The sequence below is a fragment of the Dermacentor albipictus genome, chromosome 1 (assembly GCF_038994185.2).
Source record: "Dermacentor albipictus isolate Rhodes 1998 colony chromosome 1, USDA_Dalb.pri_finalv2, whole genome shotgun sequence".
NCBI lineage: Eukaryota > Metazoa > Arthropoda > Arachnida > Ixodida > Ixodidae > Dermacentor > Dermacentor albipictus.
In genome coordinates this window covers 152,968,871-152,975,505 of record NC_091821.1, presented here as the reverse complement: position 1 = coordinate 152,975,505, position 6,635 = coordinate 152,968,871, and the positions used below count along the sequence as shown (strand labels likewise).

General features: G+C 48.0%; 1 long non-coding RNA gene across 1 annotated transcript; it reads right to left on the bottom strand.

Moving 5' to 3' along the window:
• Positions 1 to 390: 390 nt before the first annotated feature.
• On the bottom strand, positions 391 to 4,282 carry LOC135902976 (uncharacterized). The gene is made up of 2 exons (XR_010564673.1): positions 4,102 to 4,282; positions 391 to 3,412 (listed from the first exon to the last, which is right to left on the bottom strand). It is a non-coding gene; the product is annotated as an uncharacterized lncRNA (long non-coding RNA).
• Positions 4,283 to 6,635: the final 2,353 nt, after the last annotated feature.

Below are 6,635 nucleotides of genomic sequence, written 5' to 3'. Positions count from 1 at the left end.
TTATAATGAGATCGTGGTTTTGGCGCGTAAAACCCCATAATTTAATTTATTAGTTTTTTTGCAAAAAAATTTAGACTTCCTTGGGCTCTTATAGATTGCACTTCGCCTTGCGTTTCGAATGAAATGTCGACCACAAAGAGATATAACCGCTTCAGGCGTGACGTGGATCTAGGAACATATATCTCACGTACAATATTTTCACTTAACATTCTGCGAGAATAAATATTCGCTATAGATGGTGTTTCTGAGGTTTCCGTATTTGTTTTCAACTCGTGGCCTCTAGAGATGCTGGTTGTTCATGGTCGCAATTTTTCCCCTCGTACAATAAGTGTTGTTTCGCGTGTTAAGCATATGTGTCGCAATGTTCCAAGGAACGACGTCACTAACAAATAAACTATAGGCAGCATTTATTAGTCGCTCATCTTTCACCGTACAATTTCGCCATACGCTTGAGCGTTTTCTCCAACCTCCTGTGTTCCTTCACCTGGGCGCGTGACAGCAACCGCGGGTCAGAGTCGAGCAGGCCAGCGTAGAAACTGTTGACGCGACCCACTTCCTCCTTGGCGGCGCGTAGCTTTACTAACTTGGTACTGAACGCGTTCATGATCTCCTCCTCTTTCGCGCGGAAGTCGTGGTGGATAATCTGCTCTTGCATCTGCCAGTACTGCCAATCGCGCGGCACCGTCTGGGTCCTCCGGCATTTCTTCTCCTGAAAGTTCTGTAATCTCAGAGGCTGATACTTCGCTGCCTCCCTCTTCGCATCGTAGAGCTGGAGCATGCCACGGCTTAGGTTTTCATGGGCTTCTGAAAGAGCTTTATTTTTATTTTTCACCTCTTTTCTTATTTTTTTGTCATAGATCTCGATGGCCATCCGAAGACGTTTGGAGTCTTTCGATGAGGAACTAGATGAACCTGCGCGTTCGTGGCTCTGTCGATCCGACCCGAGGTTTGAAGGCTTCAGGCCCGGCTGTTTCCGACCATAAATAAATGCGGACAGATCTACTTGCGGATTCGGAACTCCGCTGTTGCGCCAAACTTTCCGCACGCCTTTGTATCGTTCTTCGTCAGTAGTAAGTCGACGAACGGTTTCCCACTCCGGGCTTTCATTGTCCTTGATTTCTTCTGGGTCATCAATAGCGTACTGAGGGAGCAGCTTCTTTGGACGCTTCGGCGGTGTGAACGGCCTCTTAAATAGGAAGTCGTTGTCCCCAGTCGTGGTGCTGCTGCTCGCCGCTGAATCCCGGTCTTTCCATGAATCCGTTGCCGTTCGGTAGCACCTTGGTGCATTCACGCCCTTGTGCCAACGTAAACGTTTATCATTAGAATCAGATGTGGCACGTTCGTCTAATGTCGGCCCTTGAATGGATGTCCGCTGCCTGTGGTCGGTGCCAACCTTCTCACATCCGTGGAGTTTTGACGCTGAAAATGGAGTTGTTTGGAGGAGCTCTTCTTGGCCATCTTCAAAGCCCACTACGTTGCCGTCACCGAGTGTAGCTTCGGAATTGCATGGCGACTTAGAAACAACCGCAATGCCATCGCTGGAGAGAGCGCATCTGCTCAATGTTCCTGCATTGTCTCTCCTTTTTTCCGCTTTCCTTGCTTTCTTGCTAAACGTCTCATTGTGGGACGATCGTGAGTGGGATGATCGCTTGCGCTTATGCTGGTGGCAGTGTCGACATGACCCAAGTTTTGAAGGCCTCAGGCAATCGACATCAACACTTTGGGCTTCCTCATGGTGAAGGTTGTCGTTTTCAGTAGGAAGACACTCGACTTCAGTGTCGGTTTTACGCTCGTGTACAAGGCAATTCACAGAGGCCTGCGATAGTGGTTCACCAACACAGTGATTATAATTTGCACAGCTACCTGTCAGCTCAGGAATATTTGATGAATCGGTCGCGACATGGCCAATATAGGGGCTTAGGCTCCCATGGGGTTTAAAAGTGGCTCCATCTTGATTTTTTTGCGCCTTCTCCACTTTTTTATCAGCTATCTCGGTGTCTGTCTGAGGACATTTGGAGTGTTTCGATGAGGAGCGGCATAGCCCCTTGCACTTACGCTTATGAAGGTGTCGACGCGACGCTAGTTTTGAAGGCTTCGGGTTCTTGACACCAGCACTCCAGGCTTCCTCGTGGTGAAGGATGTCGTTTAGAGTAGGAAGAGATTCAACTCCAGTGTCGGTATCGCGCTCGTGTCCAAGATGAATCACCGAGGCCTGTGGTAGTTTTTCACCAAAACATTCGTTATGATTCGCACGGCTATCCCTGGACTCGGGACTATTTGATGAATCGGTCGTAACACAGCCAATATTGGAGCTTAAGCTGTCGTGAGGTTTTAAAATGGCTCCATCTTTCGTTTTTTGCGCTTTTCTTACTTTTTTATCAAATATTTTGGTGTCCGTCCGATGACGTTTGGAGTCGTTTGACGACGAGCAGGATGACCGTTTGTGCTTATGTTTATGGCAGCGTCGATGCGACCTGTGTTTTGAAGGCCTCAGGTCCTCGACAGCAACGCTTTGGGCTTTGTGGCGAAGCTCTTTGTTAGTACAAAGAAGAGACTCAGATACAGGTTGCAGAGTGCACAAATAATGTTCTTGAGGTTCACAACGATGGACCACGTTTTCTGCTTCATTGCTGCTAGTCGCGTTCTCACTATGCTCTTTGTCAGTATGATGCTGTGGCTCGTCTTGACATCCATGAGGCCCAAGAATTTCCTTTACCGATAGACTCTTATCGTACGCTTTCGAGCGCACTGCGGCCACATGGCAAGCTGCAGAAGGTGGACACAAATAAATTACTGGTTCACAGTTCTCTGAATACCGAGTACTGGTTTCCTCTGGCTTTTTGTAAGTAGCTTCTGGCTCCGGGCTCGCATTTCGACAGATTCTTTTCGATCCTTGCTCGAGCTCCACATCTAAGACGCAGTCCCTGGCGTTGTAGTGAGTATCAATGAACGCAGTGTTGTGTGAAGCATCAGCTGAAGAATAAGCTAGCCCATCAGATGCAGAGCGGATCATGGTACGTGCTCCTATGCGCGTATCGTCTCTGTCGCTGCAGAAGCCGCCCACAGCTGTGCCATGCTTTGAGACGCGTCCAGCTTGAACGCCACCCGAGATTTCTTGCAGGTTCTCGGGTGGGCCACCTTCGAAGGAAACTCCGTGCAGCGAAGTGCCACTTTCGGGGCTATCTTCGAAGGTCATATTCGTTTTTGGCCAGACTGCATGTTCATCCTGAGGTGAAGCAGGTGTGAGTAGAGGAAGGAAACCATCGTCTCTTTGGATTAACTTGCCCGATGTGGCAATAAATGTGGAAACATTCTGAGCAGGGTCTTCGTTATTTTTGGTGCTGTTCGTAGATGAACTGTTGCTAATCCTCTTCTCTTGAATCCCCATACTAGTCTCGTTCATGTTATCAACCTGCGTAGGGAGGATGAGGGTTGGGAAGCAGCTATACATACATTGTTCTGTAATCACAGCGCGCGAATAACTGCTTGTGGAACATATTAATAGTTACGGATTCTGCAGCGGACGAATCCTGTCTATTCAGATTTCAAATAAGCGACATAAAGTGCCCAGACTCACGACTTCCGGCATCATTTTTATCTCTACATTGCTGTTCATGTTCATGGTTGTTCAAAAGTCTTGTAACTTTTATTGTGGATCTGCAACGGCTTCGCCTTCCGCGTTTATATTAGGAGAACAACCATCTAGAGCATGGGGGATTCATGGTGCGGCCGTCGCATATTGTTTAACTGGATAATTCAGCAAGCGCACATGCGTAAAGGTTACAAGCAGCCTAGACAAATCAATTTCACTGCATGTCTACTAAGCCTAGCAAAAAATGATTCACTCTTATTTAGACCGATGCTTGAGCTCAATGAAACACGCATATTATGAGCCGTTGGAACACAGCTGACGCATGGACTTCACTGCATCATAGCGTTTGAACGTACTATATTCATTTAAAGCTGTGATAGAAGTAACAGTAAATAATACAGCATGAGAGACCCGCAGCTCTGGCTTGAACTATCTAGCTGCTTTTCTTTTGGTGACCGCCTTGAGGCCATGTCGATTGGGCAATATGTTTAATTAACTGTCCCGCTCACCTGAATAGCTTCGCGCACGTACGCGATGACACCTGTAATCGTGGTGCTTCCCTTTCACGCACTGTCAGTTCAGAGCTCGATACTGATGACGATGATTCCCTGACACGCGAAAAGAACGCCAATCGCCGTGTTCTTTTTCAGGAAAGTATTCATCTGGCCACTTTCCACCTCTCTATTTACCTGTCGCAAATAAACGCTATTATAGCTGGCTGCATTTTACAATGAAGGTGCATATGGCTCAGATCTCGGTTTCGTGGCGTCTGCGAACAGAATTATCACCATCAGCAATGACTCGAGTGTGGTCGTCTTCTTCGTTGGCGTGCCTCGGCGCAACCGCGCGAATGCCACTGCTCGCGCTTTAGTCGTCGTTTTCTTCTGCACTGGCTCCGTTGTGCAAAACACTATCATCATCACCAATGGCTCTTTCGAGTACGGATGGCGTCACGGCTCTATAGGTGAACCACGTAACTGATCTCATTTTGTTTCCGCCTGTGCAACGGGTAGGCCGCGCGTTGTCAGGACTGCAGAAATACGGCGAGCGTATTGTTGCGGCTTGGGTGGCGTTCAGGGCACGTAATCCACCAAGCCTATCGACTACGACGTCAAATTGTAGAAAATGAAGGAAAAAGGGTTTATTTAGCTTAGTTACACGGCTCCAGTGCGCAAGCAGACTCCATGCAGGAGCAAGTTAAACGTCTCAGTTTACATCAGGACCCTCTGTCCTCACTCTCGAAAAGTATCTGCTTTTAATCCCGTCGTCTTCCCTAGGCGAGTCGACTAGGGAATCTGAAGACTGTCCAGCAGCAAATCATCATCATCGACTCCGTTGCGATACCACACCCATGCTATCCATAACCCCCATTAACTCCACCTCGAAGAAACTGGTATGGAATTTGTGGAAGAAAGACATCATCCGGCGACACTTGGTTCGTTCATTGCGGCCCAATCAGTTCTTCCCTCAGTCGCAAGGTGAAGGGCGGGCTGAGGTCTTTTCGTGGAACCCTGCAAGAGCCGGTTTACACGCTGTCTTGACGGCTAGATAAATGCCGAGACATGGGTGATGAGTTGGCTCTTCTAATTAACTGCGCCTATCCATTCGTTGTGGTGGTTCTCTCCCATTCATTCTTTTATCCGGTTTCCAGGTAATAGTGGGGTGAGCGCCTTTAGTCGTTGTCCACGCCGCGCTGACGTCTGGTTAGGGGGTGCGGTGGTTTGACACGTGGCAAACGTTCCATTAACAGCGCTGATGGTGCTGAGACGTAACAGTATGAAGAGCGACGGAGGGAGGAGCGACGCGAGTGTGATCGTCGACGGCGTGCGGACGCTAATGCTGCGGCGGACGAGTGTGCCCGCGAGACGGCGCGTAAGCGACTAGCGATAACCGACGAACATACCGTGAGTCAGAGAATGGCGCGAAGCTCCTTCGGCGTCAAAGGGTCAACGTGGATGAGTTCAAAAGTGCGAACGCGAGGTTCCAGAAAGACTTCCTTGATTGTCATTTCAGCGCTAGCTGCAACGCCTGTGACAGTCTATGGCTCGATAACAACCATCGTCGTAATGGGGAGGCCGCGTTTGCGGGACGTATGAGCCATTCGGTGTCTTACGTGACGGACACATTTAATAACAGACGTGATAGGCAAATGTGTGTGCGTACCGATATCGTCACGATGACCACAGATCAGGACAATAAATGTTCGTACCTTTGTTCAAAATTCTGGGCCACCTCTGTGTCATGCGCCAAAAAGCTTCGCTGGTCATCCACCTTCACAAAGTGAAATGGCTTATCAAATTTTTTTGTTTGAGCTCCAGCTTATGCGTGTTGGAGCAGTGCAGTAGTGAGATAGAATTAGGTTAATGACGACTGTTACAAACATTTACAGACGTGAATGCTCTACTACATAGACTACATATGCGTACTGCTGCATATGTGGTCTATGAATATTAATCACAACGAAGGAGTGGCTACCGCTAAAGAATCATGTGATTGCAAATTTTTAATTTTATTAAATACTTCTACTTATTTTTAGTGTGAGTGTCAGACATTCTGTGGGATTTAGTTCAAGGAACAGAAGTATAAGGCCATAGAATTCTTTATACTTACCTAGAGGGAAAACTGGCACTGCCGCGCTGTTGTATTAATGATAATGCCGGGATGTAGTGGCTTCGAACTGGAATCTTTCTCAAAGAGCCAAGACGTCTGGCTAGCAGCCTTCCGTCTGTCTCATTGGTTTCCTCTTTACTATTAAACAGTGTGTAAAATGACCTTTTTTATTTATTATTGCTATCGCAATAATAAATAAGGAGAATAAGGAGAATAAATAAGGAGAAACAGGAGAATTTTCGCCCTGCCCCTGACGTTTCGTGCAAGTCGAAATGCTATAAAATCCTGTCATGCCCCTCACGCCATATGCTGTGGGCGCGAGGGAAAGCGTGCGACGATGAGCCGAGAAGGCTTGATGCGCGCCGTCTTCCCGCGTGCCGAATGTTGGAGGTCACGTCTACCAGCGCGTGCTATAGGGATGAGCAGATGAGCG